The sequence below is a fragment of the Podarcis cretensis genome, assembly GCF_951804945.1.
Source record: "Podarcis cretensis genome assembly, chromosome: 1".
NCBI lineage: Eukaryota > Metazoa > Chordata > Lepidosauria > Squamata > Lacertidae > Podarcis > Podarcis cretensis.
This window is the reverse complement of record NC_137170.1, coordinates 107,401,718-107,420,554: the sequence shown is the minus strand read 5'-3', so window position 1 is coordinate 107,420,554 and position 18,837 is coordinate 107,401,718. Positions and strand designations below refer to the sequence as shown.

Genomic DNA, 18,837 nt, shown 5'->3' with positions numbered 1-18,837 from the left:
GATGGTGGGGTGGCGACCCTCACCTGACCTCCTGATAACAGAGTCGCTGCTGGTTACAGGGGAGGAGAAGGGGAGGTCAGCAAGGCAGTGGGGGGATCAACATGATGCAAAAGAACTGGCAGAGCCAATCCAGTGCTCCTGCTGGTGACCCCACCAGGCAGCAGAGGCTCAGCTGCCAGGAAGTCAGGTGACCACTGCTGCCCACTGTGCTGTCCACAACTGTCTATAGTCCCTCCATGTATATAACAAGTGCATTGGTCAGTGTGAAGAAGCACACTAACAAGGATCTTCTTATGGTCCTGACATGCTGGCCTGGTTTCTCCTATAAACAAAGGATCATTCATTGCACAGCTAATGCCAGTCTCCTCGTTGTTCACACAGCAAGCAGAGATGAATTAGGACTGTGGCTCAATTGACCTACGGAGAATTTTTGCAAACCCCAATGTGTTCTTGATTCTGGGGTGGGTTGAGGGCCCTTGCTTCCAGTGCTTGTTGCTTCACACTAAGCCTGCCCAGACATGCCCTCGAGGGACCACTTTTGTCTCCCTGCACTGTATATTGTTATTTTCTGTCTATTCTTGTTCTTCTCTGGGGAAACCTCCAGTCACTCTCAATCATTCCCCTTCCTATCAACCAAGCAGATTATTCTGAGTGTGCAAAAAACGTATGGGGGAAACTTATCACTTGTCAGGCGGCGTACTCCAGGGAAGCCAGCTCTTTGTGGTGAGGCACGACCAGTTCTTCATCTTCATAAGTGAAGAAAGAAAAGTACAATCTCCTACCTAACTGTTTTCAATACAGTGAATCTGAAAGGAAGGGGGGAAATAAGGGTGAGAAAGGTGGGGCGTGGGGAGAATTGTAATCTCAGAAGAAAGTTACATGTGGTAAGAGACATGGAGAGGGGTGGAGAGGTGAGAAATAATTTCATTCAGTCCTGTTTTTAAAGTGCCCGAATTATGGTTTTGATTGGCACTGATATGGGTGTCCCAGGATTTCAGGTGGTTCTAGAGTGGATTTAAGACATAGATGGCAAAAGATGTCTCTTTCTCCATCCTGGTGCCCTGCAGGTACTTCTGGACTCCAATTCCCATCAGCCCCAGCCAGCATAGCCAATGGTCAGGGATGATGGGAGTTGTAATCCAATGAAATATGCAGGCCCCAAGGTTGGGGGGAGGGAGGCTGCTGCAAAGAAATCAACCAAATGTTTTGGTGTAGCCCAGCTGGGATCATCTTCAGTTGGGGGGTCTGAGTATCAGAATGCAGCCCAACCTAAAGGTAAATCACAACAGTGGCTAGACCCCTATACAAATATATGGTAACAAAAGATAATTGAGAACTGGGTCCGTAAAATGCATGCATGGGCTCAAGATGGGTCCTGGGTCTTAAGAGGTTGCAGAAGGTGACTCTAGCAAGGTGTTCACTGTGCAATGAAAGTATTGCAGACAAGGAGCTTCACAATAAAAGTTAGTCCATTTTTTTCTCAAGGTCTTCACAATTCCTAATTCCAGCAGTTTGACTTCTTGCTTTGCATGCAGTGCATTTCTTAACCCCTTCGTTTAAAACACACATTGATGTTCAAAACCACTGCAGAAAATCAAAGTACACATTTAGGATTATTTAGTTATTATTTAAAACATTAAGAGTATTGAACCATAAATTGTCAGATTAAGACAATCACTAGCAAAATTAAGGTAACCTCTCCCTCACCCCCTGTGAATGTAGATGTGTTGTGGGTTATGTGGACCAAAGGAAATCTGGGTGCAGATTGGGAAGATCAAGCATGTATTTCAAAAACCATGCAAAGTTTTCATCTGGGAAATCTGACCTTGTATATTCAAAACTGAAACTCTGCACAACTGCCTCCAAAGAAGATTTAATTCGTTTCTTCCTCACTTAAAAGGTTATCTCATATTTTCTTAAAGGCTTGCATTGTGAAAACAGGTTTGTGCAGGAGTTCTCCTTTTCCATTTTCCATGTAACACGTTCTCATTAGTGAAGCTTTGTTGTGGTAGGAGATCAGATCAAACTAATCCTTTGCAAAAGATGAATTATTTCTATCAATACTTTGTCCCATTTTGCTCTGGATACATGAAATGTCTCTCAGCAGAAATTATGTGTTGGGCATGCCTGGTCCTGTTGCGCTCATCTGTGTATTTGATTATAGCTTCTTTAGAAAATATCTCAGCCTGGAAACAACTTTGTGTTTATTATAGTCATTTTTGTTTATTGAAAAGAGATTTTCACACCCTGTTGTCAGTGTGTGGCAGGAGAGTCAAACATTAAAGCTGATAATAGGATTTATGGAAAAGTTATTTAGTCTTGGCAGACTGTTTTAAAACCAAGTCAGTCCAATATTCTTTATCCTTAGTTCTGGGTTGATGAGTTACACAATTCATATACAGCTTGTCATTGCTGGCCTGCAGTTGTATGCCTAATCAGTCAACCGGCTTGGCTAGTAGCTCATGGTGATCTTTTCAAAATGAGTGTTCAGAGTAAGGAAAACAAAGAAGAATGATTTTCGGGGATTTTCACAGGCTCACCAAAAACCTGACTTTCATCTGCATCACTTAGAAATAGCCTGGAATGGCAAAGTTTCACAAAATGAAGTATTATGTTTATGTGGATTTAGGTACAAGATAAATAAGAAAGATGAAAGATAAAGCTGGAGAGAGATAAGGAGAAGTTCAATAAGATGGAGGAGGAGAAGAGAACCAGCCAATAATAAGAATAACTATCTGCCAGGGCAGGATGCTGGGGAGGGGGGGTGTTGTTTCTTTTCTTTTTTTAGGAAGCTGATGCAATAACAAAGAAAGGTGCACAGACTTTGGAAGGTTAAGGGTAAGAAAAAGTACAATTTTGACCTAGAGAACTCAGGTAATGAAGGAATAAGATACCATTTCCTGAACCTCTTATATTGGAACCATATTGACACCTATAAGAGTGCAATACAGTGGTATCTCGGGTTACATACACTTCAGGTTACATACGCTTCAGGTTACACACTCCGCTAACCCAGAAATGGTGCTTCAGGTTAAGAACTTTGCTTCAGGATAAGAACAGAAATCGGGTTCTGGCGGCGCGGCGGCAGCAGGAGGCCCCATTAGCTAAAGTAGTGCCCACCTGTCAATCACCTGGCGGCATAATGACCTCAGGTGACAACAATGCCTTTGAAATGCATCTTGAGTGGAAACGGACTGGGAATGCATTTGCAAAGGCTGTGTCTCAGTGCTCACCAACAGACAGATGTCACCTTTCAAAGCACATTTTGAAGCAGTTTCACAAGAATCTGATGGGCATTGCTCGGGCCAACAGAAACTGATCTTGGCTGTTGGGCACCTTTGAAGTGCATTTCCAAGTGGTTTTAATAGAACCAGTGATGGGCACTATGTGACGTTTCCTTTGAAATGCTTTTCCAAGTGGTTTCTCATTTCAAAACACACTTCAAATTGAAGGCTGCACCTCTACCTGCCTCCCATCAGGAGTGGGGCAGGTAGGTACGGTTTGGGGAAAATGGCTTCATGGTCAAATTTGGACCCCTGCCAGGCCTCATTAGAACCTATACTTTGTGCGTCTGGAGCTGACTCAAAGGGAAGTTGCTAGGCCTCATGAATTTGGATTTCTTTTGATGCCTAGGCCCTTACACTCGCAAGCCAACCCTGAATGCCAGCATAGAGCTGTGTTTGTAAACAGCTATACCCAAGAATATGCATCCTCTTAAAAAACTTACCTCTCTCTCTCTCTTTTAGCCATGATTAGGAGGACAAATCTGATGCATTTTCCTCCTGTGTTTTGCTTTGTAACTGCTGTATGGTCCATTAGACTGTTATGCTCAAAATTATTATATCTATTGACCTTAACTAGCTAGGTTTCTCTCTCAGGTTGCTGGGGTTAATTAGAGTTCTGTTTGCTGAGCTGTAAATAATGCCTGCTGTTCAGAGAGTTCTTTCCCTGTAAAATGGATGAACATTTCAGCATGTTAATGTCTTTTGATTATGAAGATGTTGCTGTGGATTAGCGGGGAGGCAGAAAGAACAGCAGGGCCACGCTCGCCACAGGTGTGTGACTCCATTGCAGTCAACAGCAGTGAACTGGGAATGAACTGCAACTTCAGATAGATTGGCCCAGAAAGGAAAATATACTCAGTAACGTGTTTATTTCAGTAACATGGCAATAAAACAAAAGGACTTCAGAGGTGGGGACGCAACATGGGTTGTAATGTACAGAGCCCTAGCACTAAACTGAAAGCTTGTGCTGTTTTATTTAAGAGCATAAATGGTTGTTGCAGTCTAGAGATAAACAACTACCTGACATTCAGAAGACATCTTAAGGCAGCCCTGTTTATTTTTGGTCTTTGTGGAAGCCGCCCAGAGTGGCTGGGGAAACCCAGCCAGATGGGCGGGGTACAAATAATAAATTATTATTATTATTATACCTGTGCCACTGCTGAATCCTTCATAGCTGTAGGTTTGAAAAGCGTGATGAGCAAAACAATCCAAAGTATAGGAAGGCAGTGCGATTTATGCCAGAATAAATTATGCCGTTCAAATGGGTGGGTTACAAGTAATAAATTATTATCATTATTATCCCTATTCCAAACTCCAGGTGGGCAGGGTATAAATAATAACTTCTTCTTCTTCTTCTTCTTCCTCTTCTTCTTCTTCTTCTTCTTCTTCTTCTTCTTCTTCTTCAGGACTAGGCTTTGTGCCAGCTTAGCTGGCCCAAGCCTGGCAGAAGGAAACCAAGCCTTTAAAATAGGTGTTTGACATACAGCACCCCTGTTTTCCAGAGTAAACACTGTGTTGAGACATGTAACCAAACTTAATGGAGTCTGGAAAAGGAGTAAGTCTCCCCTTCCATGCCATGCCCACCTCACACACCTGGAACAACCCATTTCTGCCCACCGCCTTAATAAACCTTAATGCAAGCGGCTGGACCATTGGACAACGCTGCCTAATTTATTCTGTGGAGACAACATGGCAGGGGGTGAAATTTTTAATTAATGGTGGGATGGACAGAAGAGGGAAGTGGGAGCTGTAGTTAGCAACTGAAGGGCATCTTGCATGGAGGGATATTAGTTATTTCCTGAAACGGCGCACTTGTCATATCAAGGCCAGCAGATGACCAAAGATCATGTGTCTGACTGGCTTTATTAAATTGCTACTGGTCTGCTAAGGATGTGAAATTTCCTGCTCAGTGGAAGCGAAAGCCAGTTCCCCCATCTTTTACTGTGATCAGTACAGCCAATTTTTGATCTACTGCTGTTTCATAATTACCACGAATGCTTTGTGAGTCTTCCATTGTCTGCTGGAAATTAAGCAGTTTGTGTCTGCGACGCTAACAATGTAATACAGGTGTAATGAGAAATGTGTTCAAAACAGAGGCTGTGGATAACACTTTCTTATAGGCTGTGAGTTCTGGAATAGCAGTGTTTCACTGAGAAGGAACTAAGAGAGCCCTAGTTTGGTGCAATACTTGAAGTGTTAGACTACGACTTGGGAGACCAGGGTTCAAATCCCCACTCAACCTTGAAACTGAGTGGGGGTTGAGGGTGGAGGGAGAATACTAAAACCTAAATATCCCAGTGTTGCCCAGGCACCCCAAACTCGGCCCTCCATATGTTTTGGGACTACAACTCCCATCATTCCTAGTTAACAGTACCAGTGGTCAAGGATGATGGAAATTGTAGTTCCAAAACATCTGGAGAGCCGAGATTGGGGATGCCTGCTCTATACAGACGTTACTGCCACTGTGCAAGTTTCAAACGGGGGGGGGGGGAGAGATTCCCTATAACATGGGTCGAACGCCGTGTGATTATGTATACAGAAAACATAATGTGCTTAGAACTTTCACAAAGTAAATAAATACAGCCATTTTCAATAACATGTGTCATTTCTCAGATTTGTTGGCATGTCTGTGATCATGAAGTGACAACCACCTGACCCTTTGACTCAAAACACATTTCCTTGGTTTTACAGCAGGTACATTTCCCTGATTTTCCTGCTAGCTACAAAGGAGTATTGAAAGCTAAGGCACATGGGCTTCAATGGTTCATCCTAATACAGTTTACTTGGCATTCAAGTTCCACTGAAATCACAATGCCCTTCTTCAAAATAAATGCCTGGGTGTGGTGTTAACTGTACATAAGAGTGTGATCTGTGGCCAAAGCTGTCATGCAGCCTTTTCTGCAAAAACGCATTTAACTTTTTGAGTTTAATTAGTTTGTCAGATTTTTCACTTTGTGGTGGTGTATATACAGTTTTTGTCTGTAACGCTTTACTGTTCTTTATCACCATTTCTTAAAAAGTGCAGGTTAGTTGCTTTCCTTTTCAGAACCAGTGACAGGCCATTCATTGTTTGACACCAATTTTTCAATGAGAAATGTTCCTTCTTCTGTTCATGCTGTTCAAAGTGCTTTGGAGGGCATTGGAGACATCTGTGAAGTGGCTTGTGGGACTCTTTTCTAATGAGCAGCTTCCCTTCTCTTTCTCTTTTTCTTCTCCCTCCCCCCCCCTTCCTTTGCCAGTTCTTTGGTGTCATAGAACAGGAGTTGCTAATTACAAGTGTATCCCTGTGTCAGATATGTGATCTTCCCAGAGTTGTCATGTCGTCTGTGGCTTGTCTGAGAGCGGCTCTTAAAGGACGTGGAGCTTTGATTGTTGGCTTCAAGTGCTTCTGTTTTCGTTATACATAGGCATGAGTGACAGACATTAGCATTTATTTTAAAGAAAAAGAAAACACAACCCCTGTTTGAATTAATTATCTATTTTACATAGGCCAGGTCCAAAAACCTTGTGAACCTGCCGTGCTAGCATACACAGCCTACCAACCATGCCGTGTAGCTTTTTAGGGGCTTGGCAGCATGCTTGTCCCGTATGGGTAGCAAAACCAGTGGTCTTTATTCCCTCCAGGTCCTTGGCAGGCCACTAGACATGGTGGATGGGATAGTGTTTCATGTGTTGGTCAGAACCTCATTTGCACAGGCCTTATGCAACCGTTACATTCATCTGTTGTGTAATTTGCAAGGGGAAAGGCCAAAGCAGCTACAAAACAAATGGTAACAGTTATTGCACGGAAGAGAAAAAGTAGCACTTTGGTCCTATACAACAGGGCTGATGGATCTGAAGAGCAGAAGTTTGCAGTGTTCCTTCCCGTCGTGGCATGGGACTTTTACCTCCCCATCTAACCAGGGAGGGAACAAGGGGGGAAATGTTGCCCTTCCTCTCTCTGGACAATCCATTTTAGCAACCCCAGTTCGGCTGCTCTCACAGATTCTGGCACCAGTGGTGGTCAAGGAGAAAATGTAATCAACATTGTGCCCTTGTGATAGGAATTTTATGGTCTTAGATATATGGCAACGTTCATAACCACACGTACATAGATCAGCACAGGAAAGCCAACCTGGAACCATTTTGATTCCTAAACTGAGCAAATGTTTCTCTGCATGGTCAAAATGCAAAAGCCTCCCCATTGTCTCTTCCTTCACAAATCCTGTCTTAATCTGTGTTTGAATAAGGGTGTGAGCCTTATCATTACAAAAGACTGCCCAGGCTCCCAAAGAAATCCAATCAAGTAACCTGCCAGACAGGAAATAAACAAAGCGACAGGAGAAAACAACATGCAAATGTTCTGTTTTAGATCCGCCTTATCTGAGGGATGGTCTTAGGTTACACCCCTTCTGTGATGAATGCATAATGTTTCTGGGGGTGGTCTTGATCTACAGGATGGGAATTTCAAAAGTCTTTATAAGCCCTTGCACAGCAATTTTGGGGGTCCTCTTCCTCTCCTGCGTGTGAGGGGAGCACCCTGTTGCAACAGATCAATAAAGATCAAGCTTACTAGCTGCTTTGCTTCTCAATATTCTCTGGTTGGCCTCTGTTATTTTCTCCTACCAATAGGGAACCTATGTAAGGACTCTATATGGGCTCTTGGATACCCCATAAGGGAAAAGGGCATATTTTTATTTACAACACCCTCCAGGTGTTGTTGAACTCCATCTCCCATCAGTCCTAGCCAACATGGCCAATGGCCAGGGATGATGATAATTGTAGCCTAACAACATCCAAAGGATGCCATGTTGGTTTGTGCGACTGCAGCCAAAGTGCCAAAGTGAGATTGACTAGAGTAAGACATTCTACTCCTCAATAATGTATCCTCTTACTAACATTAATTCACCTTATTGGTCTCTTACAAGAAGGAAATACATTTTCAGGACTACAAAGCTGACCTCGTGCTGAGCACAAATGAATGCACGCTTTATTTCTCAGCTCCAAATCTGATCAATAGATTCATCCTATATGTACAAAAGACATTTATTGGACTCAATTTAATTATGACTAATTGTGTTTTTGTTTTTTGTTTGCTTTTAGATTTCTCAAGACCGGGATGGTGGTGTGATGTGCTGCTCAGCACTTGGCATGGTATGTTTAAATGGTGTAAGATACATCTAAAAGTCTGGACATTTTCCTTTTAAGGTTGCTAAAAGTTATTTGAAAACTTGGTGTGGCTGACGTCTATTCCTTACCCCTCTGCGATGTCAGCTTAGTGCAATATTTTGCTAATTGGTCTCCTTTATCTGTCTTCAAAGGCTTAAGTCCCGAAAAACTGATAACAATGTACCTTTCTCAAGGGCATGTTTGTGTGGTTTCTAGGAAGAGGAATTCCTGAGTTTATCACCAATTAGTTCATCAAACACCAGTCAGAACCTGCCAGGCACCTAGGGAAAAGGGGGTGTTAATTGAAATAGCCTGTAATTACCCTAATTCAGAAGTGAGATGTTCCCCATCAGCTTAAGCTTTTTGTTCCTGCTTTGTTCTGCACCTATGTGAGTTCCCTTCTGCTGCTTTCTTCTAGCTACTTAAAGCTGGAGCGGAGTGAGGTGTCTTTTAATTTTATCTACTGAAGTTACATAGCCAGTGGGGGCGGGGGATAAATACTTTGGTAACTTTGCAATATTTCCACTGTCACAAGTGTGGCTTGTATCTCAGTAATTCATACTCAGTGTAGGCCCACTGAAATGTGGTCACTTGTCCAATAATAAAGTTACATTGTGCCCCACACAAAGAGGCAAGACATGGGTAAATTGGGGCCATGACACCATTGGATGCTATACAAGTACTATGAAGAAAGCCTACTGTACGGAAACTACCTACCTGGGTCAGTTGACCCAGTTTTTAATACAGGCCACGTTTGGAGCTGGTGAGGGAACTTTAGCCCCATATCTTCAGGAGTGTAGGGTGGGTGGGTAAAGAGGGCTCCTACCCCAGCACTCCTGGCCCCATGGCCCTAAGGAGTGGTTCTCAAGAATCAACATAAAGGTGCCTCGGAGTACTGCACAATGAACATGGTCTTACTGATTCCACTATTCCACTAATAGCCACAGCCACGTGGGCACCTCCAAAGTCAAAAGAACCAATTGCTAAGCTCCACATGCAGGATAGAGTTGGCAAAATGATGAAGGCCAGGGGCATAAGAGACAAGCCAACAAGCCACTTTGTTGTTGTTTAGTCATTTAGTCGTGTCCGACTCTTTGTGACACCATGGACCAGAGCATGCCAGGCACTCCTGTCTTCCACTGCCTCCTGCAGTTTGGTCAAACTCATGCTGGTAGCTTCAAGAACACTATCCAATCATCTTGTCCTCTGTCGTCCGCTTCTCCTTGTGCCCTCCATCTTTCCCAACATCAGGGTCTTTTCCAGGGAGTCTTCTCTTCTCATGAGGTGGCCAAAGTATTGGAGCCTCAGCTTCACGACCTGTCCTTCCAGTGAGCACTCAGGACTGATTTCCTTAAGAATGGAGAGGTTTGATCTTCTTGCAGTCCATGGGACTCTCAAGAGTCTCCTCCAGCACCATAATTCAAAAGCATCAATTCTTCGGCGATCAGCCTTCCTTATGGTCCAGCTCTCACTTCCATACATCACTACTGGGAAAACCATGGCTTTAACTATATGGACCTTTGTTGGCAAGGTGATGTCTCTGCTTTTTAAGATGCTGTCTAGGTTAGTCATTGCTTTTCTCCCAAGAAGCAGGTGTTTTTTTAATTTTGTGACTGCTGTCACCATCTGCAGTGATCATGGAGCCCAAGAAAGTAAAATCTCTCACTGCCTCCATTTCTTCCCCTTCTATTTGCCAGGAGGTGATGGGCCCAGTGGCCATGATCTTCGTTTTTCTGATGTTGAGCTTCAGACCATATTTTGCGCTCTCCTCTTTCACCGTCATTAAAAGGTTCTTTAATTCCTCCTCACTTTCTGCCATCAAGGTTGTGTCATCTGCATATCTGAGGTTGTTGATATTTCTTCCGGCAATCTTAATTCCAATTTGGGATTCATCCAGCCCACCCTTTCAAACCACTACTTTACCTTTCCTGCCCCGACTTGGCCACAGTGATCCCTGCGACGGTCATCTCCAGGCTTGACTACTGTAATTCGCTCTATGCGGGGCTGCCATTGAAGCTGTCCCAGAAACTCCAGCGGGTACAGAATACTGCAGCGAGGCTCCTCACGGGGTCTCTGCCATGGGAGCATATTCACCCAGTGCTTTTCAAGCTGCACTGGCTCCCAGTGGAGTACAGGGTCAGATTTAAGGTGCTGCTTTTGACCTTTAAAGCCCTTCACGGCCTAGGACCCTCGTACCTACGGGACCGCCTCTCCCGGTATGCCCCACGGAGAGCCTCAAGGTCCATAAATAGCAACACCTTAGTGGTCCCGGGCCCTAAGGAAGTTAGATTGGCTTCAACCAGAGCCAGGGCCTTTTCAACTCTGGCTCCGGCCTGGTGGAACGCTCTGCCTCATGAGACCAGGGCCCTGCAGGATCTGATTTCTTTCCGCAGGGCCTGTAAGACAGAGTTGTTCCGCCTGGCCTTTGGCTTGGAGCCAATTTGATTCCCTCCCTCTCTTTCTTTTTTCTTTTCCTTCTCCTCCTGCGATGAGGCTACATTTTAATATTTTAATGTTCCATTATTTTAATGTTGTATTTTATTTTTGTTTTTAAGTTGTAATAATTCTTCTTGTTTTTATTATTGTTTGTAAGCCGCTCTGAGCCCGGCCTTGGCTGGGGAGGGCGGGGTATAAATAAAAAATATTATTATTATTATTACTTGGTCACAAAGTGGGCAGAATACTGCCACCTATAGGGTGGGTGCTGCACTGCACTTCTAAAGCCAGGCCAGATCTCACACTTTTTGTGGACGCATGCACAGTCTCTCATGCCTTGCCAGGCTCTGGGACCAGGTGGAAAGCCACCCCCTGTCCAGGTATGCTTCTGTGAAACTGAACTATAGGACTGGGCTTTTGTTTTCATTTGCATGTTGTAATGGTGCTATTAGCATTCTAAACCTAATTTCTGTTAAGTTTTGCTATCAGTCATTCTTTTGCTTAGTGGTCTTATAGGACAAACATTTTAATTTAAACCCTATGTTGTTGGTTCTCGCCGGTATTTTAGTTTAATAAGCTACAACGGGTCTCCAAACTGGGATGCTCGGTAATTGCTCTGGGTTTACGTGGCATCCATTGTTCTCTTAGCTGTGCTGCTCTTTCATCTGAGAATGATAGATTTCTTTAAATAAATGGAAAAGCATGCCTTGCAACACACACGTTCCCCGAGCTGCTTCTCTTTCCTCAGAGGAAATTATTCATCCCTCGCCACAGGTGGAAGAGCAGCTGGGGAGGTGATTTTGAGAAGGAAAGGGTTACGCAGCTTTCCCTCCTCCCTTCTGCTCCAGATCACCACCTCCTGTACACTTTTCCTTTAAAAAAATAAGATGAAAAGACATCGTTTGCACATCATCTAGCCCCACAATTACTGTATGGTGGATAACTGGGATGTTCATTCTTGAATTTGTTCTGCTTGCTAATGTGGCCAAGAAAAATGTTGTCTGAAAGCTAAATGCTAAGGAAAAGTGGCAATTAAATGTAAATCATTGCAATGTCCCTAACAGTATTGCCCAACATACCTTGAAAGCATGTGTGCTATGTTGCAGGTGGCAATGCACACATGTGCACTTCATGGACTTTTGTTCTTCTGGGTAGCCTGTGAATTAGCAGGAGTGTAAGGATGTGCACAGATGCTAGGAGAGGATATATTTATTAGATATTATCCTTCCTTCCTTCCTCACATTTGTGAGTTCAGCAGAGTGCATCACTTTGCAGCTTAAAAGGAAGCTTAGATAGGCTAGTTTGGACCTTTTAGTTTAAGTAATCCAAGATACTTTAAGGCAGGCTGGAATCTCCTGGTATTTTCCCCTTTTCTCCCCCTTAAAACAATATTCACACAGTCTTGTAAAAGGCAAAAAGTAACATTTACTCAGAGTTTCTTTTGCAGAGTCATAGATTCAGCAGCTTTGTTCAGGCAGGCTTAAAATGGTAATTCATGCTTAAGTCTAGTTTAAGGTGGGGTCTGAGCAATGGAGCTCAGACATGCGGATTGTTCTTACATTTCTGGCTTTGTGATGAGAAAAAGAGTTGAGAGTGAAGTGAGGCAAAAGAGGGGCGTGCCCAGGCAGTTGAGGAGACTATAAATGGCTATGGGCTCCCTCCTGTCAGGGCACAGTGGGTGTTTCTCTCAGAGTTCTCTCTAGCAAACTAACAGGAAAACTTTGTGAGCTTCAGCTCTTATCATGTGCCAATCTAGCAAACATGCATTGTTGGTTTGACCGCATTGTAAATATCCCGCTGTGGCTCATTAGTAAGCCATCTGCTCTAGGATATGGTAGTCATATTTGAAGGGCTGTCAGTCCTCTCTTTGAATGTGTCCTCTCTCTAACAGCTGTCCAGTCCAAGATAAGGAACCATAACAAACCTGTGGGGAAAATCTATTGGAAACTTCATTGGACTACTTTTGTTAACAGATTCAGGAAATCTTTTAATGCTCAGAGAAACGAATGATATATAGAAGGCACAAACGGAAACACTTTGCAAGGGAGAGGAGTAAGCCAGAACTTCTGAATTTATTCTTACCAGCATTTTCTGATATTCAAAGTCTTTCTGAATGAAAAATGAAGATGTCTACTTGATTGTCCTAAATCTTTGCAGCATACGTGTTGAGACTGAACTCTGCATTACTTCATGGGCAGCTCTCACATTTTGGTTTTCAGGTGCAACTGTGAAGGCAACGTCACTAGCAAGTCTTATCCTAGATAAAACAAGTATATTCTGAACAAAAGGGAGAGAAAAGGAAGGGTTTCCTTAGCAACAGGAACTGTAGAATAGATCTCACATAGCTACTCAGGTTTAAAGTTCACATTTGTTCTTATCCAGTTCTGAGGATAAGCATGAACCTAGACATAAAAAATGTTATAATTATTTCCTCCAAAATACTTGCCCTACCTATGACATGAACTTTTAAAAATATATCCAGGTGACTAACATTTTTTGGCCTAAGGACCACATTCACCCTTAGCCAACCCACTTGGACCCATGTGCCACGGATGGATGTAATTATCTCACACACTCATGAACACACGAGCACAGACTGCACCCCATCTGCTGAACCATGCAGTCCAATCAGTTTCCTTACAGGAGCAATAGCCCTCTTTAAGTGTGTATGGACACAGAGATAAAATCGTTAAAACGTAATATACAAAATTCGTTGCAATGCTAGCTGCACACAAATAAAACACTGTGGCTTAAAGACCTTCAGTTAATTTCTGCAGAGCTGCTTCTGTGATATCAAAACTTTATGTTTAATAGTACAGAGAGTTCCCACATTTAACTTTCTGGAGTCAAACCTCTGTGGAGTTTTTCATCCCTCTGAACCAGACAGGTGGTAATTTTGTTAAGAAATATTAATGTTATTCAGACACACACACACACACACACACACACACACACACACTTTAGATTTTAAAATAAAGAGAATTATTTAAATAAGGATTAAATTTCCTCACAATCCATCATGATACTGAGGAAGACAATAGGCAGTTTTAGGAAATATAATCAGAATTATAATATTAAGAATTAATATGTCAGATCCATCTTTCTTGCTGAGCTTTCTGGTGAACCACATCTTCCTAAAAAGTACATTACAGTAATGCAAAGTGTGCAATGATTGCATTAGATGGACAAATTTGTCAACTTCAGTTTCTCATTTTTACTAATTTTGCCACATTGCCACATCAGTTTGCAATATCTTTTAAAACCATCATAAATAGTCATCAACATTTTAACATGAATTTTTCAAAATATACACACTTTGTGTGCAATATTTGCTTAGTAGGCTCTACCTTGCAAGCATTTTCCCCCAGTGTAATGTATTTTTGTATGTTATTTTCACAAGTACATGCACTGTTATGCATGCTTTCCTCTAATATACACAGTTGTTTGTTGGACAACAGTATCACAAAATTCAGAGGACTTAAAATTTCAAAGGATAGCAGCCTTTTGGGTCACAGACTGTATTGGGAAGGGTGAGTCAATCCAATTTTCTGCCTCATCCATAGCTGACTCCTTTCAGCTATGTATATGTTTGGAGAGGAAGCTCAATATATGTAAAATGAATCCCCAACTACATGTAAAGACATAATTTAAAAATAGCTAAATGACTAAAAATAAAAGAAAGAGAACACCGAAAGAGGGGGGCATAAAAGAAAGAGAATACCGAAAGAGGGGGGCAAAATCAATCCAAACATTTGGTTGTCTACAAGCAGAAGAAAAAGGCTGATGACAGTGATTTTCAAAACCAACAAAATTAGTCAAACCTCAAAGTGATGCTAAAAACCCTTTTCTAGGAAGTTTGCTATGCCTGGCAAGTGTAATAAGAACCAATGGTCATTTCACATCTAGTTTTGAAATGGCATCTTAAATTAATTCGCTCAGGGAACAAATTAAAGCCTGTTCAATGCAGTGACTATTCTATATGTACCAGTCCTCAGCAGAGAACACGTGGCGGCTAGGATCTAGAGACGCACAGTCTGTTCCACGCACATGGAATTATGAGCATTTCCCCAGAGTTACCTTTCATAATAAAGAGCTTTGCCAAGACTCTGCATCATCTTTAAATCCCATGGATTTCAGGGGCTCCTGCATGGGCTTTGTTTCTATGGAATGAAGGTCACTAGAGGCTGATGGCATTTCTAGGACATTAAGTTTTTATTTACAGATATATACAGGCCGAGCTTAAGAATGGAGTTCACAGCATTGCAGCGCCAAAAGATCCTGCTCCTTATGTTTTGAAGAAGGCCCTCAGTGCCACAAAGCACTGAATTGTCACAGAGAGCAAAATCAGGCCTCTGTGCCTCCTTCAAACCCAGTTGCAGGACTTCTAGTCTGTTGTCGTCTTTCACGCACGTACACATTTCGGTGGCATCACCTGCCGCAGAAGCAGGGTTGAGAGAGGCTAAGCCTTTATTCCTGAATGGATCTCTCCTTTGAGAAAAGTCCACCCATTGAGAAATGTTTCCTTACAGAAGCAGGATAGTCGATCACTCTGACAGAGGCAATAAGACAGTGTCCAGCAGTCCTGACCACACTTCATTCTTAAACCAAGAATTGCACAGCTATGATTTTAAGGGACTCTTCAGATGACATCCAGACTATCCCCCCCCCCAATTTGCAACAGTACACACTTTGAGGCACCATCTCTTTGGTTTTTGTTGCTCCGTTCCTTCCTTCCTTCCTTCAGCAGGAGCATCTCTAGTTGCTGAGCACTATGGCTGCCCAACAAGATCTCATGGACCTGGGTTATGCTATTTGTGTTCAGGTCACACTTGGCCTCATGGCAGCCCCTTTGAGTTCTGAGACTCTATTCGCCTCTATTCCCTGGCCTGTGGCTATGATTGGCTCTTTCTGCACCCCTAACTCCACCTGCATAGTCTTTTTGCCACAACTTCCTAGGTCTAAAACAATGCAGATAAGATGAACTGCCCAATAGGCTTCCCTTATTATCTACAAAACAAGACTGAACCCAGGGCTGACAACAGATAAAGGAATTGTTGTTCTCATTAATGTCAAGGTTAAAAAAGAAGTCCGTAATTGTATTTGGATTAAGAACATTCAGAGTCAACATCATACTTCTTTTTGCAGTGGTGTTCATTTTTTCTGAGGGGACAAATACTCTATGCCTTTCTTAAGCTGTATTTTTCCATCCTTCTAATATAGCCCTTTTAATACATTCCTGGTTTCTAGATTGGAGAATGGTTTACAAGGCCATCAAAGGAGGTTGATAAATTCTCGATCCATTTATTTTCTTAATTCCTGGCAGGGTGTGCTGCAAAACTATAATTGCTGCTAATATAATGAAACAGCCACCGTTCCCCCATGCAGCTTTGCTAGTGTGATCCTTTGCATGCCATGGCTTGTAGAGCTCTCATTAGTAACTCTCAGTTTATGATACTTGAGAAATAATGTGCCGCACTTCTTGTGATGGCAATGAATACCTTGGCTAAAAAGCAAAGGAGCTGAAGAGAGCTAGATGCGCTCCTGTTTGTTCTATCTGGTATCCATAGAGACAGAAAGGATTCCACAAGTGGGACATCTTCTGAAAACATTTCACAAGGTTATTTCATCACTGGGCCATCGGCAGAGCTGGGCAGCAGGCAGCAGGCTGTGGTAAGCCACAAGACATATCGGAAATTGCAGGACCAAGACCATAGTCAGGACTGAAGTCAGGGCCAAAGGACAAGCCAGGAAGCAGAATAAGAACATAAGAAGCATCTGCTGGATCAGGTCAGTGGTCCACCTAGCCCAGCGTCCTGTTCTCACAGTGTCCAACCAGATGCCCTTGAGAAACCCTCAAGTAGGACTCTGTGGTTTCCAGCCTCTGACTGGAGACAGAGCATAGCCACCATAGCTAGTAGGACTGAGAGTAAGCTAATAGTCAGGACCAAAGGACACAGGGAAACACAAGAACTCAGGAAGAGCTTGTTGCTCAAGCAAGGCTTAACTGGAACAGGAAACTCTCTTATCCATGGCAAAGCTATCCCTGCTCAGTCATAGCTGATGAACCCACCACAGTTGGTAATGCACAATTTAAGTCACTGTGGTTACCTGGGTCTCTAGTGATGAATCCAGGAACAGCCCCCAAATTGTGCACCTGCCCGTTCAGAGGGAGTTCAAATCCATCAAGGACATGTACACATTTCAACTCCCAGATCTGGGAACTGCCTATCTATAGGGTCTTTATCTTGTCAGGATTCAATCACAGTACATTAGCCCTCAACCAGGCCCTGGTTGAGGACATGTGTGGCTTCTCTTGATTCATGGGTGTGTCACTAATATATTGGTGATGTTTTGCTCCAGATCTCCTAATGACCATCCCAAGTGACTTCATGTAGAAGTTAAATAGCACTGGGGACAAAACTGTGCTGTCTGGCATCCCAGATATCAGCTGAGTGAAGAAAGCACCCAATACTATTCTCTGGAAGCAAATGAAACCGCTATGGCACATTCCCCAAAACTCACTGGAACAGTCCAGGAGGTCAGCAGTTTCAATAACTGCTAAGATATCATGGAGAATCAGTAGGGTCTGTCTCCTTAGAAAGGTCAGAGTGGCCAAGACCAATTCTGTTCCAAAACTATGCCTCAACCCAGACTGAAAAAGCTCAGGAAGAGTAGGTTCATCCAAGACTGTCAGCAGCTGAACTGCCACCACATTCTTCTTGCTCAAAAAATGGTGTACAGGTGACTGTGTGTTAGGTAACATAGACCCATGAGTCCTAGGCAGGTAGGTGTGTTTTCAGGAAAGGCTGCACTATGGCTCCGTCAAGGCAGTTGGGACCACTCCTTGCATCTATCCAGTCAACCTGCAACAGCTGGTACGAAGCCAGGAAGGGAAAAGGTGGTAGGTTGGACAACTGCAAGTGCCTTATCCACATTCTTAGGTGTCAATAACTGAGATGGATCCCACAGAATAGGACAGAATGATGCATTAGACACCTCCGTTGATACTGTATCAATAGCAGCATTCAGATCTGTATGAAGATGGGTGAATTTCTCCTTAAAATGCTTCACAAAACTCCTGCAGTGATTTTGATCCAGCCCTGGATAATATATGGATGGTGAAATAATATTTGGCTTGCTGGGTCACATCTGGCAAACCTGACTTCTACATAGAATTATAGAAGGAACCCAACGGCTGTTTAGTCCAACTCCTGTCCTAACACTAAAGCACTCCAGACAATTCCTTGACAATATACTGGGGGGGGGGGGCAAACTACTGAGAAAGAGATTTGCACATGAATCAGTTTTTAAACTACTAAACCTATAGTGGGGGTGTGCAGGACAAAGAGAGAAGTATGTAAATGTAGAATGAGCTAATATACATGTGCAGAAATGAGCTGCAGTGCAGTCTCTAGCTCACAAATTGTTACAGAAAGCGGAATTTTGTTATACAGCTGCTTCTTCCACGATCCACAATGGAGCATGCATATACTGGCCAGAGAGTGATCAAGAAGATGCCGTAGACAAAAATATCCATGTTTGTGCAATGTTAAGAATCAGTGTTCTGAGCTTAACCACACACATACACTCAACACATGATGGCATAATTTTTGTTTAGTGAAGTGTCAGCCATGGATTTCTTGCAACGGGATAAATCAGGCATAGGCAAACTCGGCCCTCCAGATATTTTGGGACAACAACTCCCATCATCCCTGACCACTGGTCCTGTTAGCTAGGGATGGTGGGACTTGTAGTCCCAAAACATCCGGAGGGCTGACTTTGCCTATGCCTGGTATAAATTAAGAGTCTGTGTCACTAGGGGATACAATGTTCATAACTGGATGAACACTTGCACTTTGCTATGTGGGGAAAAATGGGTAACTAACTAATAAGAAGTAAAGAAAAGAGGAAAGGAGATAAACCATAATATCTTTCAGATAGACCTGTTTGGGATTCTTTAAGGTGGATC

At 43.0% G+C, this 18,837-nt stretch overlaps 1 long non-coding RNA gene across 1 annotated transcript in view; it reads left to right on the top strand.

Moving 5' to 3' along the window:
- Positions 1-18,837, top strand: part of LOC307220820 — a 142,217-nt gene that overhangs the window by 99,876 nt on the left and 23,504 nt on the right. The window contains exon 2 of the long non-coding RNA XR_013841120.1: positions 8,367-8,417. This is a non-coding gene — a long non-coding RNA (uncharacterized lncRNA). The remainder of the gene's footprint in view (positions 1-8,366; positions 8,418-18,837) is intronic.